The sequence below is a fragment of the Platalea leucorodia genome (genome assembly GCF_965183815.1).
Source record: "Platalea leucorodia genome assembly, chromosome: 4".
In the NCBI taxonomy this organism is placed as follows: domain Eukaryota; kingdom Metazoa; phylum Chordata; class Aves; order Pelecaniformes; family Threskiornithidae; genus Platalea; species Platalea leucorodia.
The window spans coordinates 105349158-105365651 of record NC_138826.1 but is presented as its reverse complement, the minus strand read 5'-3'; positions in this window follow the sequence as shown (position 1 = coordinate 105365651).

Here is a 16494-nt window from a genome sequence, read left to right as displayed (position 1 = left end):
TAATGAAAAATAGTATTTACTGATTCCAGAAGGAAGGTAAAAGAAAGGAATTCGCAGGTAAGTGGATGCTCACAGTACAGGAATGAGGGCAAGGTAGCACTGATGGTTTAGTATAGGGAAACATAGCAGTAATTCTTTAGCAACCCCTATTCTAGTTCTTTTTGCTAGCTGTAAGAAGGACATAAGTCTCCAGATCACTTAAAGAAGGTGAGGGCATAGTGATGAGAGGTTTATATTCCAAGTCTCCAAAATAAAGGAAAAGCAGAATCAAGGCATTATCTAAAATTGTTCATACAAGTAAAGAAAGGGTTAAAGAGAAAAAGATGAGATTAGCAAAACCCAAGATTCTCATTGCTATCCCCCAAAGGCTGTGTTTGATAAATAAGACAAATGTGAAATTGGGAATTAATGAACAAAATTTTATGTGCTGCATGCTGGGTCTAATAATGAAAGCATGGGCGGCTGGGCCTATCCGCATTTGTGGGGCTGTAAATATCAATGACAGGAGAGCAGATGGACTGAAAGGAGCAAACTTTACTGTGGTGACTGCCACATTCCCACCTTTAGGGTTGTGGGACCCACGGTGACAACCCTGTGCCTTCAGAAGCCCAGAGGTGTCATCTGCTCAGACAGCCAGAACCTGGCTAGATCACATCCACTATGTCTTTCCTGAATATCACCTTTTTTCAACTTCCTTGTCTTCTTTCTTCTCTTTTCTTATCTGGTTGTTTATGCCTTCTCTTTAATGGAAGTTTGGTTCAGCTGACTAAGCTTGAATCCTTTGCAATGTTATTCTAAGCCTATGGCCAAAAAGGCAACTAAAAGAAAAACTTTAAACAATCTGATGCTTGTATACGTCTGTGACTGATAAGGCTATGCATGCATCTGTCGGTCTTCACCAGAGACTTACACCAGAAACGGAGGCTGCATTTGTTATCTCTTGCTTTTATGTGACTTTCTCTAATTTGTGTTCAGGAAAGCCAGATCAGACTCCAGCAGTAAAAAAAAAGGAAAATGCCTCCCAGCTCGTCTCTAAGTTTTTGTCCCCTTTGCCCTTCCCCTTCCCTTTCCCCTTCTCTGCTCTCTTTCCATCTCCTGACAATGGGTCTTATCTTTAGCACCATCTCAAATGTTGCCAAATGGAGAAAGAGTTGGTCCTTTGTATAATTTTTCTGAAGTTAAAAGAGAGGCTAAAAGGGATAATTCTCAAATGAAAGCCTCTGTTGATGCTTTTAAGTGCTCAACTGGGTGGTCATTTTTGGTTTTCTTTCTTTTTATCCTTAGTTTAAAAGTTTTAATGGTGCTATTCTGCCACAGGAAAAAGTTCTTATGAATTCTCTGCACTTCAAACTTCAAACATCATCTATTTGTTTATATCTATACAGAGACAGGTTCATTCAGTACATTTGTACTCTGGACCAGTTAGTACTCGGGAAATGAACGTGGCTTATTTTTATTGCGAGCCCTCTGGCTTGTTACCTGGGAGGCTGAAATACTTTTTCATATATCACAGAATCACAGAATGGTTTGGGCTGGAAGGGGCCTTCAAAGATCATCTAGACCAGCCCCTCTGCCATGGGCAGGGACATCTTTCACTAGATCAGGTTGCTCAAAGCCTCATTTAACCTGACTTTGAACACTTCCAGTGATGGCACATCTACAGCCTCTCTGGGCAGCCTGTTCCCAGTGTCTCACCACACACCATAAAAAATTAGTTTTGTTCAGAACCTTAGTAAGTTCTCTTCTCCTTCACAACATACCTGTGTCATGTAGGACTTTTTGGCCTTCAAAATACTGCAGTTAGCCCTTCAGCTAACTATTGTAGAGTGCAGCTCTCTCAGGGCTAGATCATCTTTTCCCTCTCACGCGCATTAAGCTGGAGAATTTGAGAGGAGAAAAAGACATCTGCACAAAACAAAGTAAAGAAAACATGGAAAGGCGAGAAAGTTTCTTTCGGAGTGGGATATTTCTGATGGGCCCCCGGTTCTGTGAAAGGTCAAAGTCACGGAAAAGGTGCCAGTCTAAAGACTTCACACTCCTCCTTCAATCAATCAGCAAGGCTTAAAGTGATCTATGAAGAAGGCCTCTCCTTCTCCACTCCAGTCTGGTTGCATCCCTCTCTGAAGGAGGACAACAGACGACACCACTGTAAGAACCACCCATTAGGATCAATAGGGATCATCATACAGCTGCTTCATGGGTGTTATTATGGTTCACTGGTATCGTTACATGAACACACAACAAAAATCAGATTGTCAACCCAGCCTTCTTGTACTGTCAGGTGATTTTCTTTCTTTTTGACTACTCTCTAATGTAAAACATGCAAACCACAATTGCCTACTAACCTGTAAGGTACCACAGTCTGGAGGCAAACAATGAAAGTGCTTTTGGGCATAGCCACTTTGTACAATACCACACATGGCTTCGGCGAGACTATTTCACAGTCTGTTGCCACAGCAAGCCCTACACTGAAAGCAGCATAACTAGCTCAGAGTAGTAACAAGAGAAAGTAGTGCTGAGAAGTAGGACAGGGTGGGTTGGGCATGGTGCCATGCTGTATGCAGGTTCAAACTAGTGCCATCTAATGATTCACCTCCGTGGGGACATCTGGCTGTACTCAGATGAGTGACCTGTCTTCAGATCCTAGACCACACAAATGCTCGTCCTAGGGGTCCTTTGTAACAATTCAAAGTATTAGATAATTGAATAACTGTTTTACCAGGCCTCAGAGAAAGGAGAAGATATCACAAATAGTTGCAGCATAACTTGAGACAATATCAGTTTGTTGGAGAAGACCCAGCACCTACCATGTGTCTTCAATTCAAATTTCTTCTAGAAAAATATAGAAGCAAAATGTTTCTTAGTGGAACTGATCACTGGCTATGTCTAAAACCTCAGGAGCTTCAAAGGCCCTGAAGGAACATGAATCCCACAGCTGCACCGTTTCCCATGTATATCTCCCAAACAGGCTGTTCTTCACAGGGTTCCCTGGGGGTGTCATTCTGGATCCCTCTAACCTGTTTCTCCTGGCTAGCCATGAGGCTGAAGCTTGCCCATTGCTGGAGGGTAACTTTGTGGGTTAGGAGCTTATAAATGCTGTGCTTTTGCCTTATGCTGGCTAGGGAGGAAGACTCTTTAGAACCTCATTGTCATTGACTTTGGTATGCAGAACATATACCTACTAAAGCATCTCACTTTATGTATTCTTTATTATTTCATCACAGTCTTCATTTTTTTTCTTTATTTGTTGAATTCCTTTTTTCCTCACATCCACTTGCAGATGTGTGTGGATGACTGCCATTCAAGGTGGGCTTTTTGCTCTCTAAAGGACATCAGAAATCCACTAGGACCAAATAACCCTGCATCTGCTCTGCACAGGGCATGAAAATAGGGAGTATGTGGAATCTAACGCCAAGTTCAGGTTCTCGGTAGAGCTTGTCCTGTAGGTTTAATTGGTGCCCTAGAGGACCATGAAGGCCAGAGTCAACTTTGAGGACTGAGGTAACCAGCCTTTGGAGTTAACCTCCCTAAGCATGTGTGAAACCACTATTGTGATTTCAAAGTCTCATTAAGTATTAAATATAGAGCATGCCAGAAGTGATTTTGCAGTTAATAAAAATGTTCATCCATTTAAATAATCAGACTGTAGTCTCATTACAGCTGTATTGCATGAAACATTATTTGTAGAGAAGAGTTCTTAATCATCCACTTCAGTAAAATTTATAGGGAAACCAGCTTTAGTGAGTGAGTTAATTTCAAAGAATAACATGTTTGGTCTTGGATTATTCTTTCACAGCTGAAAAGAAAATCAAAGTGTTTTGAAAATTATTCTGAAAGAACAGAAAATTATAAACAACATAGAGTGAATGACTTGTAACTGCCCCTTTGCAAAAGAGAGGAAAACAGAGAACTCGCAAAACAGATCCTGCCTCCAGTAAGAGCAACTGATGTACAGACAACCCTCCTCCCCAACATAGGAATCAGACACCAAAGACTTTAAGGAACAAAAACTCAGAGAGACTTTCAAACCTTCCAGATGGAAGATTTTACCCTTTTACCCAGGAGACAGTGTTGACATTGCTAATGAGAGATGGCAAATATCTTTCTAACTCTCTCTGTGGTCTTCTGTGCTATTGTAAACAATATACCTAATAATAGCAGAAATAAAGTCTTTGATGCTGTTACTGGCTGGGAGGGTGGGTTTTCAGATGACTGATGTACCATGTTAGTAACAGATGTTTTTACATTAATATGTGTAGATTTGTAGACTTAAAAAGAAATCTTTTGATTTTCTAAATAGTGCAGGCCAGGGAGTGCCATTCAAACAGAATGATATGTGTTCCTCTGGCCACAGGCTCATCCTGGGAGTTCATGAAATGGGTGTTTGCCCATGCCTGTTGCCTTTTGTGCTCCTGCCATGCCCCACTATGAAGAGCCTGTCACTGTGTTCCTGATGTCCTCCCCTTAGGTAGTGGGGAGCTGCTGTTGGGTCTGCCTGAAGCCAGGCTGGACAAGCCCAGCTCCCTCAGCCTCCCCTCCCAGGGCAAGTGCTCCAGCACCCAGCCGTTGCCATGGCCCTACGCTGAACATGTTTCAGTTGATAGATGTCTTTCTTGCACTGATTGGGACAGACGGACTGGGCGCAGTACTCTAGATGAGGTCCAACAACTTCCAAGTAGAGAGGGATAATCCCTTCTTGAAGTCCTTTCCAACCTGAATTATCCCATGATCTTATGAAATGGGTGGTGGCTAGTAGGTCCAAGAGGCATAAGGTGATAGGGGTGCAGGAGGTAAACAGACTTTGTGTGAGAGTAGGTGGGCTGTGTCGGGTGATGGGGGGTGGCCCGAAAAGCTGAGGGGTGTTATAGGAGAGAAGCTGTTGAGGCAACAAGGGATAAGTCACAATAAATAATGCTAGAAAAACTCACCACCAAAAGTTCAGTGAAAGGGCCCAAGGTTTTGCTAGAAATCATGGTAATCTTCTGCAAATGTAGTTGATGAAGTGATTAACCTCAGAAGAAAATTCCTGAAACAGAAGCTGGTGATTTTAGGGTATAAGATAGTGCAGGAACTTGTGCTCACTTGAGGTCTCTTTTCTATTATTATTGCTTTCAAATGCAAATACTGAGAGGAAGAAATGGATACAAGAGTGCCTGCAGGCTTCTTGGTTTCTGGGCATGCTTTAGTGTGGCAGTGCATGGCAAAAGCCCTCCCTCTTCTCCTGGCTGAGAAGGGAACGTGAGAAAGCAAAGGGGAGGGCAACAAGTGAAACCATTCTGCTCCTCTGAGCTGGAGACCAGGCTTGTCACCACCTCGTCGACTGCATCCTAAGCCTCAGGATATTTTATGTTTTCTTAAAGCTCCAGTTGCTAGACCTGAGAAGTGAGCCCTTACAGTTTTAGAGAACACCTAGAAAAAATTGAGGACATTGCAAGGCTTAGGGCCTACAGAGTAAATACTGCCAACCCTCTCTTTCACACTTTTCTCTTTCTTTTTTTTCCCCAGAAGTAGCTGGTCAAACCGGCCACCATAATGGCACCTCTACTTCCTGGGACACCAGTTGAATACACTGTTTGGGCAAATATGTGGAGAACATGGGAGATGTTGTCTCTGGGTTTTAAGCTCTCTTTTTACCTGCTGACAGTGAGGAGCTGTGGACACACATTTGTGCTAGGGCAGGTGGTGGAGGAGGTGGGTGCTGGGCTGTTGGGGAGCAGTGGCAGTCCAGCCCCCTGGTGCCCATCGCCTGTCTGGTCTTCAGGGGCTCTATGCTGGAGAAAGAGGAGGAAGAGGAGATTTTTGCTTCCACCACACCCGTGGCATAGGACTGGAAGAAATACCTACTGGATTTGGAGCTGTTTCCTACCACAGGCGATCTTCTCTTATGTCACTGGTTACATGCACCAACATGGTGGCCTACAAAGACGGTAAAAAGACAGTGTGTGAGGTGCAGTGAGAAACAAAGATGGGGCACCTGAGATGATGGCCCACAGAGCCACTGGCTTGGTGGGTATGTGACTGGACAAAATTATCCTCTTGTAGTAAATCATTCCTGAGGGGAGAAGATGAGAAACGCGACGTGCCCCAGCTCTGAAGGGTATTTAGTGCAGCAAGCTCCTCTTACTGATTCCAATGACGAACGTGTTCAACTTGAGGTGTACAAAATCTGCTTTAAAAATTCATGTTTCCTTTTTCCTCCTGCCCCCGATAGCTCTGTTGTGCTGTTTGAAAAATTACTCACCTCTCTCCGAGCCTGCTTTATATTCAGACAGCTAAACTACTGCTTTTAACCAATGTTTCGTTGAAAGATTCCTCCCAGCCTTCCCAGCTCTTTTGGGCAAACGCCTTTTCTGCCTTGCCTTGCCTTGCCTGTGTCCCATCAAAGAGCACAAGCAAAAGGTTTGGAGATAATTCTTTTCAAAACGGTGGAGGCAAACTTTAGTTTGACATGAAAGTTGGGCCAGGAATTGAAAGCCCAGGTGTGCGGAAAGTGACCCATCCTGGGCAAGCCTAAACACGGTGCGGTTGCCTCTGCACGGCGGGTGTGCAGCAAAACCGGCCAGCCGAACAAAAGGTATGCTGAGCCACTACAGCTGATGCCACCGAAAGGGCCGGGTATTTTGGCTGTTTTGGGGTATGTTGTTGTTGCTTGTAAACAGATGTTTAGGAATTTTTTTATATTCTAAACAACAACAGCTGGAGACAGAAATACTGTATATCGGAGTATATCTGAGATCTAGTGTAAAGCTATGATCACACAAAGAAAAAATAATACTTTCTTACTCTCCAGAACCGTTAGGAGTGGACAGGGTTTATGTTGATCACAAATATTCACAGATTTTACCATCTTTCCTGCAATAACACTAAGTCTACATTTGCTTCTGGAAAATATTCTAGATGCGTGGCATGGAGGTTAAATTTTAACTAAGCTCTTTCATGATATAGCTGTTCTCTTTCTCATTTATGTCTTGGGTAAGTGTTGATAAATGTTCATATTTGCAGTAAAATTCAGAGGCAAAGAGGGTTTCATCTTGGTTGTGCGGTGACCATATCTGATCAGGGACTATTAATATTAATCATAACAATCTAATTCAAAGCAGTGAGGAAAACTCAGGGATGTTAAAGCCTTGAGCAAAATTGTCATAATTTACTGTTATGGGGAAAACTCTATGGTTAGCTGCTTGGATTAAAAATCCCTGAGAGTTTTCCACAGGAAAGTTTTATTAAAGGCCTGCCGTGTTAAATATAGTTATACAACACTCCCTGCTCACATATATAGTTACATATATATTTATGTACCTGTAAAATCAAATTTCCTTGCCCATGTTAAATGACATTTTAGATTATTTAAAGGGGGAAAAAATCTTTAAAATACCATATAATTCTGTGTATATCAGTTGTACTGCTTTTTTTCTAACATCTTATATTTCATTCAGCTCAACCAAATGCTTTCTCCTCCCCAAAAATCCTCAAAGCCAAAACCAGAAGGACCAGTCAGCTTCACCGGGACAACTCATTCCTGTCATTGTGTCTGTGTGGAAACATTTTATCTGATCATAACCAGTTTTGCACCATGGAAATATTTAGCCCAGCTTGAGAAAGGTCAGTTTGGTGGTGCTGTGAGCCGGGGTAAGGCTGCCCTTGCTGCCTGGGCGTCTCTAACCCGGTGCACTCAGGTGGCTTGTGAGGCAGGGAGCGTGTGGGAGAGGCAGCACCGGTTCCCCTGCCACTGCACGGCAGTGCTCAGGCCGGACTGCGGCGTGCGGCGGGGAGTGTTGTCAGGGCAGCGCAAGCTGGAGCTCACGGCCTCCCTCTGACACCAGCCCTGGTCGCCTGAACCCTGTAAGTGGGACTGGGAGAGGGGGACAGTGCAGCCCTTTGCTCCCTTCCTGAGATGGCACCGTGTGTCCTGCAGGGTTTTGCTCGTGGCCGGGACACGGGCAGGACCCATGCTTGTAAGGATCCGTTGATGCACTGCTGTGCGCTTAGTGATGTAGGTAAAGCAAGCCATACTGCAGGAATTAGAGCTGTGACTCCCATGGCTCAGACAGGGACACCCAGTCTGGTTAAACATCAGCTTCGTGAGGAGAGCAGGGCAGCCAGGGGCCTGGGGACTGCAGTGGGGCTGTGGGTGCCACCAGAGACGAGCTGCCCTTGTCCTCAAGTGGCACCGAGCTCTGCACCACAGGTGGCCATGTCCAGCTGGCCATCCCCTGGGAGTACACGCATCACCTACACGTGTACATCCATGTCTATGAGGGCATTTTGGGCAATTGTAGATGGTGCCAAAGTTTTACACTCTCAAACTTGTTACAGGACTGGTAGAGTTATATTTTGCCCACGTTTGTAGGAAGGGTCAGACTATATGCTGAGAAACACTAAAAACCCAACCTCACATATCCCCATCACAGATGCTGAATGTCCATAGTTTGCAGACTGCAACTTGGGCAAACCTCTTTTCAACAAACAGCTGCGTATATTTAAGTGCAGGCAGGAGTTTTCCTTTGAACGATAGATTTTGAGCATAGATCACCCTTGCCAGGCAGGTTTTTCTTGTCCCGACCTTGCATCTGAATTTTTTCTCTACAAAGCCATGGAAAATTGTCAGCTTGGAGACAGCAATTTAGCTGGATCAATTTTCATTTTTCTGTATGTGGCGTGCTGCCAGCAGGTTAGAGTTGAGGGCCAAGGATCTGGAATCTTAAGTTTTATTCCCAGCTGTGCCATTAACTTGCTCTCTAACCTTAGGCGAGTGGAGTTTGGGGTTTTTTTTTATTGCATCAACAGAAACAGGATGCCACCTCACAGTGCTTAATTCATGTTTGTAAAACATGTCAAGATTTTTGGATGAAGACAGAAATTATTCCACACGGTAATCATAATGTCTAACGGCCAGGCCCAGGGCATGGCAGCCCTCCGTTTGCAGAGCAGGCACTAGGACAATAGCATCAACCTGATGTACGATCCACTTGGGTCCCTTCCCTCCCTACCTTAGCCACCTGCATCAACCTCCACTTTCATCTCTCCTGCTGATCATGTTGAAGCACTAATTGTATTGATTTTAGAGCAAATATGATTGATTTTAGAGTAAATCACCTGGAGACTGCAGGAGAGATCCAGAGTCCATTTAAATCACTAGGGACCCCCTGTATGCTTCAGTGGATCCAGGGTGAGCAGGGACAACATTTGCAGTGTAGTAATAGTCAGAGCCATGCTCCAACTCTGTTAATACATAAGACCATGTTGAAAAGATAAGGGAATGCAGATGGACCTGATCTGATCCATTCATCAGCTTCTTCTCTGCTATGAGGAAAGGCTGAAAGAGCTGGGGTGGTTCAGCCTGGAGAAGAGAAGGCTGCAAGGAGACCTTATTGCGGCCTTTCAATACTTAAAGGGGGCCTACAAGAAAGATGGGGATAGACTTTTTAGCAGAGCCAATAGCAATAGGACAAGGGGTAATAGTTTTAAACTAAAAGAGAGTAGATTCAGCTAGATATAAGGAAGAAATTTTTCATGATGAGGGTGGTGAAACACTGGAACAGGTTGCCCAGAGAGGTGGTAGATGCCCCATCCTTGGAAACATTCAAGGCCAGGCTGGATGGGGCTGTGAGCAACCTGATCTAGTTGTAGGTGTCCCTGCCAATTGCAGGGGGGTTGGACTAGATGACCTTCAAAGGTCCCTTCCATCCCAAAGCGTTCTATGATTCCTTATTTCTTAGCAATTTGGGCCCATTTATTTTCTTGTTACAAGCATGGGTGATATGGCTGACAGATAGATACGAGCCAGATCATTCTCGAATACCATGATGTCCACATTCACGCAACAGAATTTGGCTTCTTCCCTGTTTTGAACAATAAAAAGAGATGAAAAAGATTGTGTTGCTAGTTATGTGAAATGTTTTAAGTGAACTTTAAAAAAAAACAATAGCCTGGTTTACCACCAGATCAAATGGGTTTTTAGCCTACTGAATAGTGCCTAAAACTGCATTGTGTCACATTCTTAGATCCAAGCAAAACACCCAGTAGTTCTAATGAGAACAGAATTCAACCCTGTTTGCAAAAATAAAATATGCAGGCTTGTAAGGCTAAAATTTCCTTAGTAAAGGAATTTCCTTTAGTAAAATAAAAAAATCCTCATTAAAACAAACAAAAAACAAACAAAAAGCATCAGGAAGAAGTGCCACTGAGAATTTAAAGTATCTGGGTTTGTTATCAAGAACTGCATATGTAATTTTTTTGTGCATATAGATAGCCCATAACAGAGTGCAATTATACACTGCTAGAATAACAGATCTATCTACATCAACCTCTGTGGAGAAACCTGTAAGCAGAGAAGGAGAGTCACTGTGAAGTTTGGGAAAAAATAACTATGAAATTCAGTTCTTGTGGAGCACAATATGACCGTGAACGTGACTTACCTCTGTGGCGCAGCCATTCATCAATGACGCTGAAAATGTCTCAATAGCTCTAAGGAAAAAGAAAAAGGGGGCAGGAAACGTTCATTTCCTTAAAATTGTAACATGTGCCTGTTCAACACTTCTGCAGGAGCACCACAATGGTCAGAGCTATAAAAGTGCAGCTACTTTGCGGATGATCCATATAAGCACCGCACTTTCTAATACAGTTATCAACATACAGACTCGGGTTTCTCAGTGCTGCTGGTAACTGCAAAGAGTAAGTGTGAGCTGGGTTATGTTTCTAAGATGCTTTTTAGATTAGGTTCTCTTTATACCTCCAGAGTTCAGTGTTAATTTTGACCTTTGAGGTTTCTTTATTCCTCTTAGCATTGTTCTGACTTTCTGTACTCCAAACTAGGATTTCAACAAGCTGTATTTAATTTAGGTGCTCCTAACTATTAGCCCTGTAAGCCACTCCTGTCTCTAGACCCATACCCAGGAGCTGAGAGCACCCTGAGGGGTGCCTGGACATGGCAGTGACTCTTGGTGCCCGCTCTGCTGCCGCAGCACTGGACATAGATGGCTGGACCACGCTTGACCAAGGTCTGCTTATCGTGGCACGTGCATGGCCAGCTGTACAGATGCAGTTCTGCTGTTTCAGTGCTGGAGCAAACTCGGTTGAGCAATGCTGCCTGCACCATGCCCTGGTGCGGTTCATGTCAGGCTCAGATCCTCGCCAATGGAAAGAGGATGGAGATCTTGGAGGCACATTCCCAGTTTACCATCTAATGACTGTCCCACCTGAGATTTGGCCTGCCTTTTGGCTTCCTGCATGTCAGCAAGGCAGAAAATGGTGCACTCACAGTGGTTGCTCAGAGCGGCTCCTCCTGGTCTTGAGGACTACATGCCTACGGAGGCAGCTGCCTGCTCCCTCAAAGCTTGGCAAGGCTCAGCAATCTGATCCTCTCCCTGGCCCTATGGCTCAGGCCTTGCCGCGAACTCATCTGTCCTTCGGTTTGTCACTTGCCAGAGAGAGGCTAAAACTATCATCAATCATCCTTTCCCAGCAGATGGTTAACAGAAAGTTTTTGGCTGCAGCTATGCCAGTTGGTCATAAGTAGTGGATCAAATCTTCTGATGAGACTCTGAAATCACCTGTCAGAGAGCAGTTTGAGTTAAATAGGAGGTTACCAAAGCCCAGCCTGGAATTTATTAGGCTCAATCAATTCCCCAGATAACGGCATCAGCCATTAGCAGAAACAACCCGCAGACCTTAGCAGGGCAGAGCCTCGCAGCCCGGCTGGCGATCCTGCAGCTCGCCCCAAGCAGCACGTGGGTGCAGGCCCACAAAGAGAAATTGCTTAAAGGTTTAAAATGAATAATTCAGCACTCCTTTGATTTGTGAGTTTTAACTACTGCAGAATATGTGTCCTGCCACATTACTTCAACCTTGAAATGAAGTACAAATAGATGTGATTCAGACTCTAAATATTTAAAGCCAGAATCTAATCTTAGATACATTGTGTATGCTGTCATCTCAAAAACCCGATAAAGACAGACAATGATGGACAGCACAGATTGAAATTAAATTCAAGCTCTGTATTAAAAAACTTGCCCCGCTAATTCACATGAATGATTAACCACAAAGAAACTTAAGAAGTCTGTGAGTTCCAGCAGTGCTGAAGTGGTCTTTGTCGTCGCTGTCTTGGTTAACCTCAAAAAAGAACAGTCCAAAACCACCTCACAGGGAAAGGACGTCACCTGCCCTTCCCCCTCTTTTCTCTCAGAGATGCAGCTAAACTATTAACATTTTCCAGTTAAATGGCAAACAAAACATTTCTAATCTTCCTTTCACTGGAAAGAAAGATAAAATCACAACCATAACCTAAATCAAAAGCTATAATAGCACTTGGGCAGTTACAGGCTCTTACTATAGATAGCCAGGTCAAAGCAATCAGCATATGAATCTTCACACACAGTGAGCAAAAACATAACTCGACACAGCTCTCTATCAAATATTATTGTAAGAGGAGTAAGTGCAGCAGGGTGTGACCCTATTAAATACCAAACCTGTAGCTCCAAAATAGCACAAACCCCAGATGGATGATCTCATCTCGAGCAGTAATGTGCCAGAATACAAATAGAGGATCGCAAATGCTTCAAGTACACAAGGAAAGCAAAATAAGACCATGCTAAAATAAAGGGTGGAATATATATTGACGGCTGAGCAGAATGACGGATGCTAGACCTGCTGCTGCTGAAACCGATGGTGGTCTTTCTGTTCCCTTAGCCGGACTTTAAGGCCTCATTATGGGACTTCTGGATGTCGTAACCATATAGCAGCCTCACAAGACAAACTTTAGCCCACTAAAAGCAGCAATGAGGCTAAATACCCACATCAAGCAAATGAGATGTGGCTATTTAGCCTCATTTAAAGGCTAAATGATATTAACATTTATGTTGCTTTCTAGTTTGGGGCTAGCGTAGCGTAGCCACCAGTCTAGGGTAGAGGGTGCTGCAGACTTTAGGTGGAGCTTTGATCAACTCAGAAGGGCCTTTCGTACATGAGATATGAATAGCATTGTACGTAACCAGTGGGTTTTTATTAACAAAACAAACACAACTTAGTTTAGACAGATGGAAATGTTTTATATTTCAGTAAGGCTGTCTACTTTAGCATAAAAAATCCACTTCTATCATTTTCCAGTGAGCTGAGGCTGGAAGGGCCCGAGTGCCCACGGGGCGCTTTGGGGCCGAGAAGTGCATAACTAATCCAGACAGCGATCGCTCCTTCCTTGGGCTTTCAGAGGAATGTAGCATTGTCATCCAGCAAGTGCCACCGAAACATAAGGTGAAAACCCACACGAAGAAGGATCGCGTGAAGGAGGACAAGGAAACCAGCCAGACCCACGACAATAAAATTCCAGGTGACATCCTGGAGGCAGTTTTACAACTGTGAGCATTGCCATGGTCCCAGATGCAGCTGCGGGAAACATGGATTTTGGTTTGTTTTATATCCCATGGATTGGCATCCAGGCTCTGCGACTAGCAAGTATGATCTCTTACTGAATAGGAGCATAGCCACAGGAGAGGAAAGATTAAGGGTATCAAAGTAATACATTTTTCATTTCACTCCTTTCTTATTACAGTAGATTAAAAGAAAAAAAGAGAGTTTTGTTCAACATTCAATTTTGAGGAGAATTAAATAAGCCAAAAACATTGTTCGGAATTAGAGCACTGAATAAAGGATTTCAAAAACACAGTGTGTGGTTCATGGTGGGATTTTTATTTCCTTTTAAGATGAGCCACGTACAGCTGTACGAGAGCTATTGTCCTCTGTCCCACTGAAGAAATAGTTTCTTTCTGAAGTGTTCAATCTGTTAAGACACATAGGTGCTTTAAAAGCTTAAAAAAAGAAGGAAAGCACTCAAAACTCTTCTGGTTCGAATGGCAATTATCTGAAAAGCCGCAAAGAAGCAGGAGTACATGGGTAAATGAAATAGCTTTTGATTGCCTGGCTATGAATGATAGTAGGATTTGTCCTCTTTGGGAACGACACGCAGCAGCAAGCAGTCTGCACCGGCGAGACAAAAGTCAGCCCTGAATGGCTGCTGGAGCAGCAGTGACCTTACAGAGCACGGATGGTTATGACAAGCCTGCACAGGAGAAGCCACTTCCTTCTCTAATGGATGGAGAAATGCTCCTTGCCACTGGGCCAGAAGGGGACACAATTTGAAGAAAACAAAACCCTTAAAAACTTCCTGATAACTGCAGGTCTGGAAAGTCTCTTTTCCTTCTCTTCTGCGGGGATTGTCGAACATCAGGGCTTTCACCGTCATTTTTAGGCCCCATCAAGACAAAGGCTAACAAAAGAGGAAGGCTGAAAGACCAACTCTAGTTTATGATTCCACCTTTCAAATTCATCATTCATCAACTGAAGGAGGGTTTCTCGAAATAAAAAAGACAGAAACACTGACTAGGTAAGCACAGAGCCTGAGAAAACAGAATTACCGATCATTTTAGCTTGTGTGCTGCTGTCATTCATTCTCCAGGGAATCCCATGCTCCAGGCAGATCTGGCAAAGCAGACCTCTAAGAAGAGAGGAGCTTGTGTAACGCAGAGCCTGGAAAGATTCAGGCACCGAGCTTGACTGCGTTGAGCTGGGAATGAGGGATGAAGCAAGTCACAAGGACGACGGTGCTGAGATTTCCAGTACAACAACTCTAGTGACTCGAAGTGCCAAATTTCAGCCCCTCTGAGTGTAAAGCAGAATAGCACAGGACTCGAGCCAGCGGTTGGTAGAAAAATGGCAGCCAGGCATCTTCCTATTAACTTCTGAAGGTGACTGTCTCATTGCTCTGACAGGTTACCTCTAGACAGAGGAAGAAAAAAAAAACCAAAAATTCCCCCATAAGCTTTTTCTAAGAGAAGACAACAGACTTGGAAGAAGTCTTAAAAGAAGGCAATCTTTGCTCAAGATCAAATTCTTTAGAGGGGACGCCCTCAGAGAACGGTTACACCATGTGCTTAGGTGCAAACGGGGAACCTGACTAGAACCGTAATTTATCCATCAGGGTAAATCGAGGTGTTGCAGCCCCAGGAAGCGTGTGAAAAGGGGTTTCCTGGTCACAGGCAGAGATTTTTTTTTTTTATGCCATGCCCATACTACCAGGGCACACTATGGTTGAAAATGGTTGCGTTACTAACAAGGCTTGAGAACCTGGAATGGTAAAGGACTGGCCACGAAATCTCATCAGTGCTGGTAAGTCCAGGGTAGCTGAATTCCAGGCTCAGAGCCATTTCAAGTCTTTATGCAGCTGGCTAAAAATCCTCCCATGTTACGGCAGTTTGGGACATTGTGAATTTATGAATTCCAGTTTGAGTTTCTGAATTCCGTGTACATTTTTGTTTATAGTGACGGTCTTCAAAAGGTTGCCGGAAAGGCCAGCTTTAGAGAGCGCGTGTAAACACGGCCCAGACTGAGCAGGCTGAGAAACACGTGTCCAACACAGCAGCCTGCAGAAGGGGGAGGCTCAAGTAACAGACTGATCAGAGAAACCATCTTGAGGAAGCACTATGCCTCACACGTGCAAGCTAGCCGAGGTCCCCTCCACCCATAACCGCTTGCTTATAAATCTATAGCATAGAGAGAGCGGCAAAAAGATCTACCAAGTGTCAGAGGGAAACTTGGCTCTAAGGAATAGAGAGTAGATTCCTGGCCAGAGACAAAACCCCAAATTCCTGTTCAGCTGGGCGACTTACTCCGTATTAGGCAAGCAGGGGCAGGGGCCTTGTCCCATCATCTGAGAGCTCTACTTGCTTGTTTGCCAGTGAGGAGACAAGGAAACCCTTTGGAGAGGCTGAAATCAGCAATGGGATTCAGACCTGCTGGTGGTGGTCGGCAGCCTGCACCCACCTCTGGGCTATGGCTGGGAGGTGTCCAAGGAAGGGAGTTTTGTTCACAGCTGCCGCTGTGGAGTAGAGTAGCTCCTGTTATGCAGCGAGAAGGTTCTTGTGCTCAAAGAGGTGCCCCTTAGAGGGGCTGCAGAGGGGATGAAAAGGAGGGAGACCCCCAGTGAGCCTTTTTTCTTTTATCTTGCAGATGAACCAGATGGCAGGAGCAGCAGAAACCAAAGGAGGAGCATGAAGCCTTTAAGAATCAGATTGCTAAAACGTAGGGAAAACTGAAGCCAAAAACTAGGCCTGGACAAAACAGAGCACCAGAGTGGAAAAACAAGCACAGGAGGAGCTTAGCCAAAAGGGGAAAGAATAAAATAAACCAGCTCAGTTCTTCAATTCAAATTGCAACTCTGTGCTTTCAGGAGAGGAGACTGAGAGAAACTGAAGAACTGGCATTAAGTCTCCTTTGTAGCTGCAGCTGCTCACGGTTATCTGCCGCCGTGTTCCCTGGCAGACGGCACTGCAGCACCGAAAGCCTGCAAATTTCCCGGGATGTAAAAAAGGGCACCAAAGAGAGACCAATGGATCCATCACGAACTCGCACACGCCTGCAGCTGCACTGCATCAAGTCACTGATGGTGGGGGACACGTAATGTTCCCTCTGAAAGCCCTGCTTGCTCAAGCAGGGCTTTCTGAT